This window comes from Seriola aureovittata, chromosome 4 (genome assembly GCF_021018895.1).
Source record: "Seriola aureovittata isolate HTS-2021-v1 ecotype China chromosome 4, ASM2101889v1, whole genome shotgun sequence".
In the NCBI taxonomy this organism is placed as follows: domain Eukaryota; kingdom Metazoa; phylum Chordata; class Actinopteri; order Carangiformes; family Carangidae; genus Seriola; species Seriola aureovittata.
In genome coordinates, this window is record NC_079367.1 from 12,289,806 (window position 1) to 12,296,871 (window position 7,066).

A 7,066-nucleotide genomic window follows, 5' to 3' on the forward strand; every position below is an offset into this window, starting at 1 on the left:
ACATGCAAATGCACATACACACACGCACACATGCACTCATATATATACAGCCAAGGCCCTGCATGTCTGAAAAGAACTCTTTGATGGTGCGGCCCTCACTCCTCATTTGCCGTTTGAGTTGGCATTGGCAGAGTTCTCCCGAGGTCCCCTGGCCCCTGCACGCATGCACACATGCGCATGCATGCACGCACGCACGCACGCACGCACACGCACTCACACACACACACACACGCACACGCACGCACACGCACGCACACGCACACGCACAGGCCTGAAAGCTTCATGGAGCCTGCAGGGAGTCAAACTGCTCTCACCTGTTGTCTCTGGCAGCCTAAGAGGAGACGATTAGCGCCCAGCACTGACAATATGCTCTTTGTTCCCCTCTTTCTCTCACTCTCCCTCTCTGCCATCTCATACTAACAGTCTGTCGCTTCTGCCACTGCTCATTTCTCCCTCTGCCCGGCCGTCTGTCTTCCTCTGTTTCTACCTCTCAGTGTCTCTCTGTCACTCTTTGTCTATGTGTCCATCTAGCTCGCTTACTATTTCTGTCTCCCTCCCTCTTCCTCTCGCTCTCTCTGTCTCTATCCATCTCTAATGCCCTTGTGGCCATGAGAGCAGTGTGTGGAAAACAGTTGAGCACTTTATCACAGATCAACGAGGTAATCACTTGCAAATACACTTCGTGATGGCGCTGGGCACATGTGCTGCGGAGGTCTCATCGGTGGTCCAATCACAATAACCGGACTCATTTTCCTCTGCGGTGTTATCAAGACTTGGAGGTCAAATGTTTTAAACATTAGTAACGATGTACAGTATCAGAAATGTGCGGTTCGCAGCATATGTTCCACTCTGAATGCATTAGCATGTATTAGTGAGGCCCGGTCATCCTTGACTGAGGGTGTAATAGAGCGGTGCGAGTGTCCCCCAGGCCAGGAAGAGCACAGAGGCTGCAAACAGCCCGGCTGTGACATTTCCTCAGGCTGGGTCACAGATGTACAGCTGTATAATGTGGCCTTTATGACATGAGGGAAAGACCTCTGTGAGATCTCAGTGAGCCGAGCTGGCATTCCTCCGTATACATTGTAAACATAGTGGAGGTGAAGAGAGGAAAGGCGTGTCTGTCAGATCAGTATCAGTTACACTTAGATATTAAAATAACATTCTTAAGTCTCCTCGGTTCCTTACTGGTTTTTTACTGGTTTTTTACTGGTAGTTACAATAAATGTAGGTACAGATGAAGAAAACAAGACAGTCAGAAATAAATGAGTACCAACTGGACATTTTAGAGGAAACTCATGGACATTGTTAGCAATTTTGGCAAAACTGCTTGTTTTCTACTCCAGCCTACGGCAGTGCTGGACAGACATGCCTGCCAAGAGCAATTATTACATTGTTAAGATTATTACATTACACAGTAAGAACCGGGTATGTGGTTCGTAATATAATGTGTGGCTGATCTCCGCTTTTTACTCTTTGATTACATAATAAGAATAAGGTTGTTAACACCAAAAGGAAAGTATTTAAAAATGTACTTACTGTATATACAGGATTTATAAATGTACCTATAAGAAAACCTTTTTTCTATTATTCATTTTCATGCTTTCTTCCACTGTACCTACATTTAATTACCAGTAGGAACCAGTAAGTATTTTATTGTACCTGATTCAAACAGCTACACTTTAAATTTTAGGTTGTATTACAAGGTGTTGCTGAAAAATACGCTCTTAATACATAAACATCATTAAAAGCAAGAACAATTAGGAACAAATAAAATGGTAGTATGTTTTTATAATTTCTGTACATAATTACTGGTCACATGTAATGTGATATTTCCAGTGCAAATACACTGGAGTATAACAGAAGTGGCTTCAATATCAATGTAGATGAATGTTCTGACAATTTACGGGACATTTGAAATCATTAGAAGAGAAACCTCTAAATGTGGTGTAGTTGAGGTGAAGGCTGGGGTGAAGTTGAAGTCAAAGTGAAAGGAGCTGAAGAGACAGTTGAACCTGAAGACCTGAAAGCAGTTCAAACGTAAGTCAGACCTGGAAATGTCAGTTGAAGAGGAAGTCAGGAAAATAAAATGAATCAGTTATTACTGATTATGAGACCATCCAGTGCTAGTTTAAACTAGAAATCAATTAAAGACAGGTTTCTTTGTACAGCCCAGAATCACAAATTTCCCTCACCGAGCTTTATTATATGTACATCTTAAAACACCCTCTATCCTCAGACACTTGATTTGAATAAGGAAAAACTCAACAACAAAACTTTGCCTTAGGCTTGAGGCAGAGCAACGGAGGAGGAATCCCTGTTCCAGGATGCAAGGACATACATAGAGTATATATGAAAAATCTATGTGAAGGAATTTTTCTACTTCTGGTTCCTTCCCTTACTTTGTAGGCCTCACTAACACTCCAAGAAGTACAGGTCATAAAAATCTCATAGTGTGCTCACTCTTTAGCTTCCATTATGATTGACACTGTCTAGATGGAGCCATCTTTATCCTCCGTAGCTATGGAAACCAAGGTCTTATGGATCAGAATGTAGGGAGGAGCGTAACTTAGTCAAGACTGTCCAAATCCAGTTCCAGACAAGTATGAGTGAAGAAGAACAAAAGGAAAGACGCACATAACAATAGTTTGATAAGGACATGTGGCATCTGGGTTATATTTGCTGCTGGACAAGACATCTTCAGAAATTGGTGTGGCACTACTCTGATTCACACGCTGTCTTTGTACTGCTCATCATTTTCTCCTCGACACCAAGCTTACAATCATTTTCTGCCTGAGACATCGGAACTGCTGCGGATCATCTTTGTCTCCAGCTCACACAATGTCAACCATGATCTATATGGAGTAACAGTATGGAAAGGGGAATGACAAAATTAGGTACATATATATATATATATATATATATACATATAGTAAATATTAAGTGTGATAAAAAAAATCACTGAGAAACAGAAGCTTTTCCTCTCCGTGTATACATGTAACATGAGGCATTGTGCATGAAGTTGGGAGCAGCACACACATAGACAAGTCTAACTTCATGGGTAGTTTATCTGTCTGTTTGAATGGGTTCCTTATCACACCTGCTGAAAAAGTGTTTCCGTTCTGACCAGTGTGAAAACACTACGGCCACTGCATGTACAATTCACACATTACTAATCAATGACTTTACTGTGTTTGGGAATGGGAAGGTATATATGTATGTATATATGTATACAGTAAATACTGTATTTTACAGGTATTCTAGTCACAATCAATATTTATAACCAGACCAACTTATTAATTAAGTCAATTATTCAAAATTGAAGCATCTTGACAAAAGTGATATAAAAACACATTTAGATGATTAAAATGAAAATAAAAAGATAAATGTATCAGCTATTGAAACGCAGCTTTAGTCAAAAGAAACACTCATCTAACTGCTCACTTGTTTCTGTTGGCCCCTCTGAAACTGCAGCACAGTGATTTGGTTTAAGTTGGCACTGCTGAGCAGCTGGAGCACAAACTACCTGTCAGCTGCTGGAGGCTCCTATCATCCTGCTATGATGCTGTCTCCCGGAAAAAGCAGTGGCAGCCGAGTCTCTGTTCTGCGTTTCCTCAGCACTGTGCTGTAGTTCATATGTCCTGACCCTGACGGCATGTTGTAAGATGTGAAGTAATCCATAATGTCCCGTGCTGGGATGTCATTCTAACTGCCTTTTTCCAAATCCACACTTTGCTGTAATGACAACCCCAGAGCCGATGTAGAGAGAGAGAAAAGAGAAACATGTTCCTGAGCCAGCTTCTCTCTGTGGTTCTTCTTTTACCGTCCATTGATGTCAGAACACATCGGCTGCTTCAGCTGGCTGCACTGAGCATTGGCAAGTATAGTAGAAGACACAGACCTGCCACCACTATGACTAATACATGGAAATAAGGTTCAAAATCAGTTAAGTGTTCCTTTAAACTAAGCATGTCTCAGGGCTGCAGGGCTCTGGGAACACCAAACTCTTGAAGGGACAGTAGGCGTCCTGACTGCTGAAACATCAACAGGGTTTCTTGAAGGTGCCGCTTCCAGCCACCTGTAGAATTTGGTTTTCACAGTAAATTATCTGAAGGCAGAGGCTACACAATACTGCTCAATCTTTGAAGAGTTTGAGGATTGAACAAAACTACACAGAGTTATGCGTCTTCTACACACATTATGTGTAATATGTAAACTGACCGGGAAAAATTCAAGTTTAACATTTGTCAGTTCCAGTTTTTGAAATGTAAGTAAGTATTGGCTGATTTGATTTGAAAAAACAAGTAACTGAGAAATGCTGCCGCCTAATTATTTGCAAACTCACTGATTGTGAAATTAGTTGTCGTAGTCCTACTATAGAGTAAACTACTGAGTGTTTAAAATATGGTGAATTAATTCGGACACGACCACAGTCCTTTTTCATGGATCTGACAGAGCTACACTGATGTAATTAGCCTGAAAACAAAACACTATTTTTTACAGAGATACTGACAAAATCTGGCAACAGAAAATCTAATAGATCCAGTAATAACATTTCTACACATATTGGCTTTAAATAATTTTTATTTCACATAATCCAGCAAAAGAAATATTCTCTGTATAAACTGCAGTCTTGTTCTTGAGAAGTTTAGCCTGGTGGCGAATCATTAAACGCTTATTTCTGCTGTCGCCTACAAACTGCAATGCACTGCATTTGTCAGTCAATATCAGTTGTCTCATACAGTTTAGGGCTAAGCCACTTCAGCCTTCATCAGTCAGGCTTAACGGTCAATACTGTGTCTCTATATCTAGTGTTTGCGGGATGGACTGTAGAGTTTAGACCAGCAGCACAGAGACAGTAGCAGCTCAGACCTGCTCAGTAACAAACACTGCCCCAGTGAGCTGTTAGGAATACAGCCATCGCTGTTTTTTTAGGGCTTCACTGATGGGCCTTGACAGATTGAGTCCCCCCTATGGATTGGGGCCTCTCTGCTCTCCGACATGCTGGAGCTTTATTAGACTTCAGTATGCCTCCCTGTGGAACCATGTTGCCCAGCGTGACCTAGACCACTGAGGCCACTGATTGGCCAAGAGCCCCCCAGCCACGGGCCATGACTCTCTCTGGCTGGGGGGAAACAATTCAGACACGCGTTGTAAATCAACAGGCAAAACAGTTCAGACATGTGCTGTAGATCATCAGGCCAGGACAATGACACCCAAGGAAACTAAACCTCTCCTGTCGGTGAACATGCTACATAATTCACGGCTGCTTACAGGTGTCAGGGTTGCAGGGAAACAGGATGGAGGACCCAAATGGAAACCACAAAATCAAAGATTTATTAACAATGAAAAACACAGAAGTTTTACTTCGGCAGGGAATCCAAAGTCCATAAACTAAGAGCCAAAACTCATGAACTTAAAAGGCTAACTAACCAAAATACAAGGAGCAACCAGGAAAGCTGAACAGAAGCATGAGGAGACTGAATACACAACTCAACTCAACAGAAACAAAAACAGATGAACTGAAAAAGACTGCTGTGTCTCAATTTGTGTACTACCATTCTCATACTTGCTGTTTGGAGTGAAGTAGGCCCATATGGCATCATGCAGTGCCCTACAAGTGCCTGGATGCCCCCCCCATACGGTCAAAAAGTTCACGGACACTTCTCACCCTCAACGGTTGCCGTCTTGGCTACATAGCAGAAGGGGAGGGAGCACCAACATATTTTCAAACTTGTGAAAACAGGAAGGTCACATAGACGGTGACGTTGGCGGCCTAATTTCCATGTCTGATGACACAAGAGGAACACAAAAGTTGGACAAGCTCTAGCTGCATCCACAGCGCCTGCTGGAAATGAAAGCTAGCTTTGCAATGTTTTCATAGCCTAGACTATTAGTTGAGCTTGACCTCTGCCTCACTGCAACTCTTCCTCACGAGTGTTTCAAATGTGGCTTGATTTGCTCGGAAAAGTAAAAAAAAAAGTAAGTAAATGAAAACATTAAAAACACTATCTACTGGTGGTCATTGGTACTGGTGGTATTTACATGTTATATTATGGACTAAATTTAAAAAAAACATGTATTTTTCCCCCACTATATTCATTGGACAGGTGTAGTTACTTTTTTGAGATTACTGAAATGCAGTAGAGTGATGAAAGATAAAGTATAGAAAAGGAAATACTCAAGTACAAGTGCCTCAAAAACAAGTAGTCCTTAAATGCACTTTAACCTACTTCCCACAACTAGACACACTGCAATCACATAATGGTAATAAGATATTATTATCTTCACATGCTGTATCTGTGAAACTGTCAGATTTGTTTAACCTGGAGAGAAACAAAATTCTGGAAATCTGCAGCCAAACTAAAAAGTTGCATTACCTTATATGCACTATCTCCATCTCTAATGACCCGGGTCTCCAGTCCATAAATGTGAAAAATGTTGCTTTCAGAACACATGACTATCTATCAGACATGCATATACAATATTAATGTTTTTTCTCAGTTCCAGAGAAAGGTTTTCCATCCAACATCTGTGATAGATGAAGCATTCTAGTTACCAGGATTTACATGGAGAAGTGAGAGCAATCAATATTGTAGCTCATCCTCCATCCTGCTGTTGAGACTGGGAGAGTTTGCTTTGCTGGCTGGAGCTTTACAGGATCAAGAACATAGAGAAAATTATTGAATGCTGACAGACTAAGCTGGTTTATTAATGCCCTCCACAGTGGCAGCTCTCCCAAAATCATCACCACACTGACACGCCGACACAACATAATGTAGAGAGAGGCAATATATTCATCTGTATGCTACGGATATCTCAGTGCACATATTTCATTTCAATCTGGAGAGACTAATAAGAGGAATGAAAGGCAATGAGAGGGTACCATGCGATTACATGAACAAAACAAAATGCATTACTCGATTTGTAAAAGAAAAAAAAAGTTCAGAGAGTCATGTATACATACTGTATGTGTACACAGCCCTCCCTGCCAAACAAACAGCATAGAATTCCTGACGAGTCTCACTGGAGACACTAAAAGCTTTGTTTCCTTCCTGCCTGACCGTAT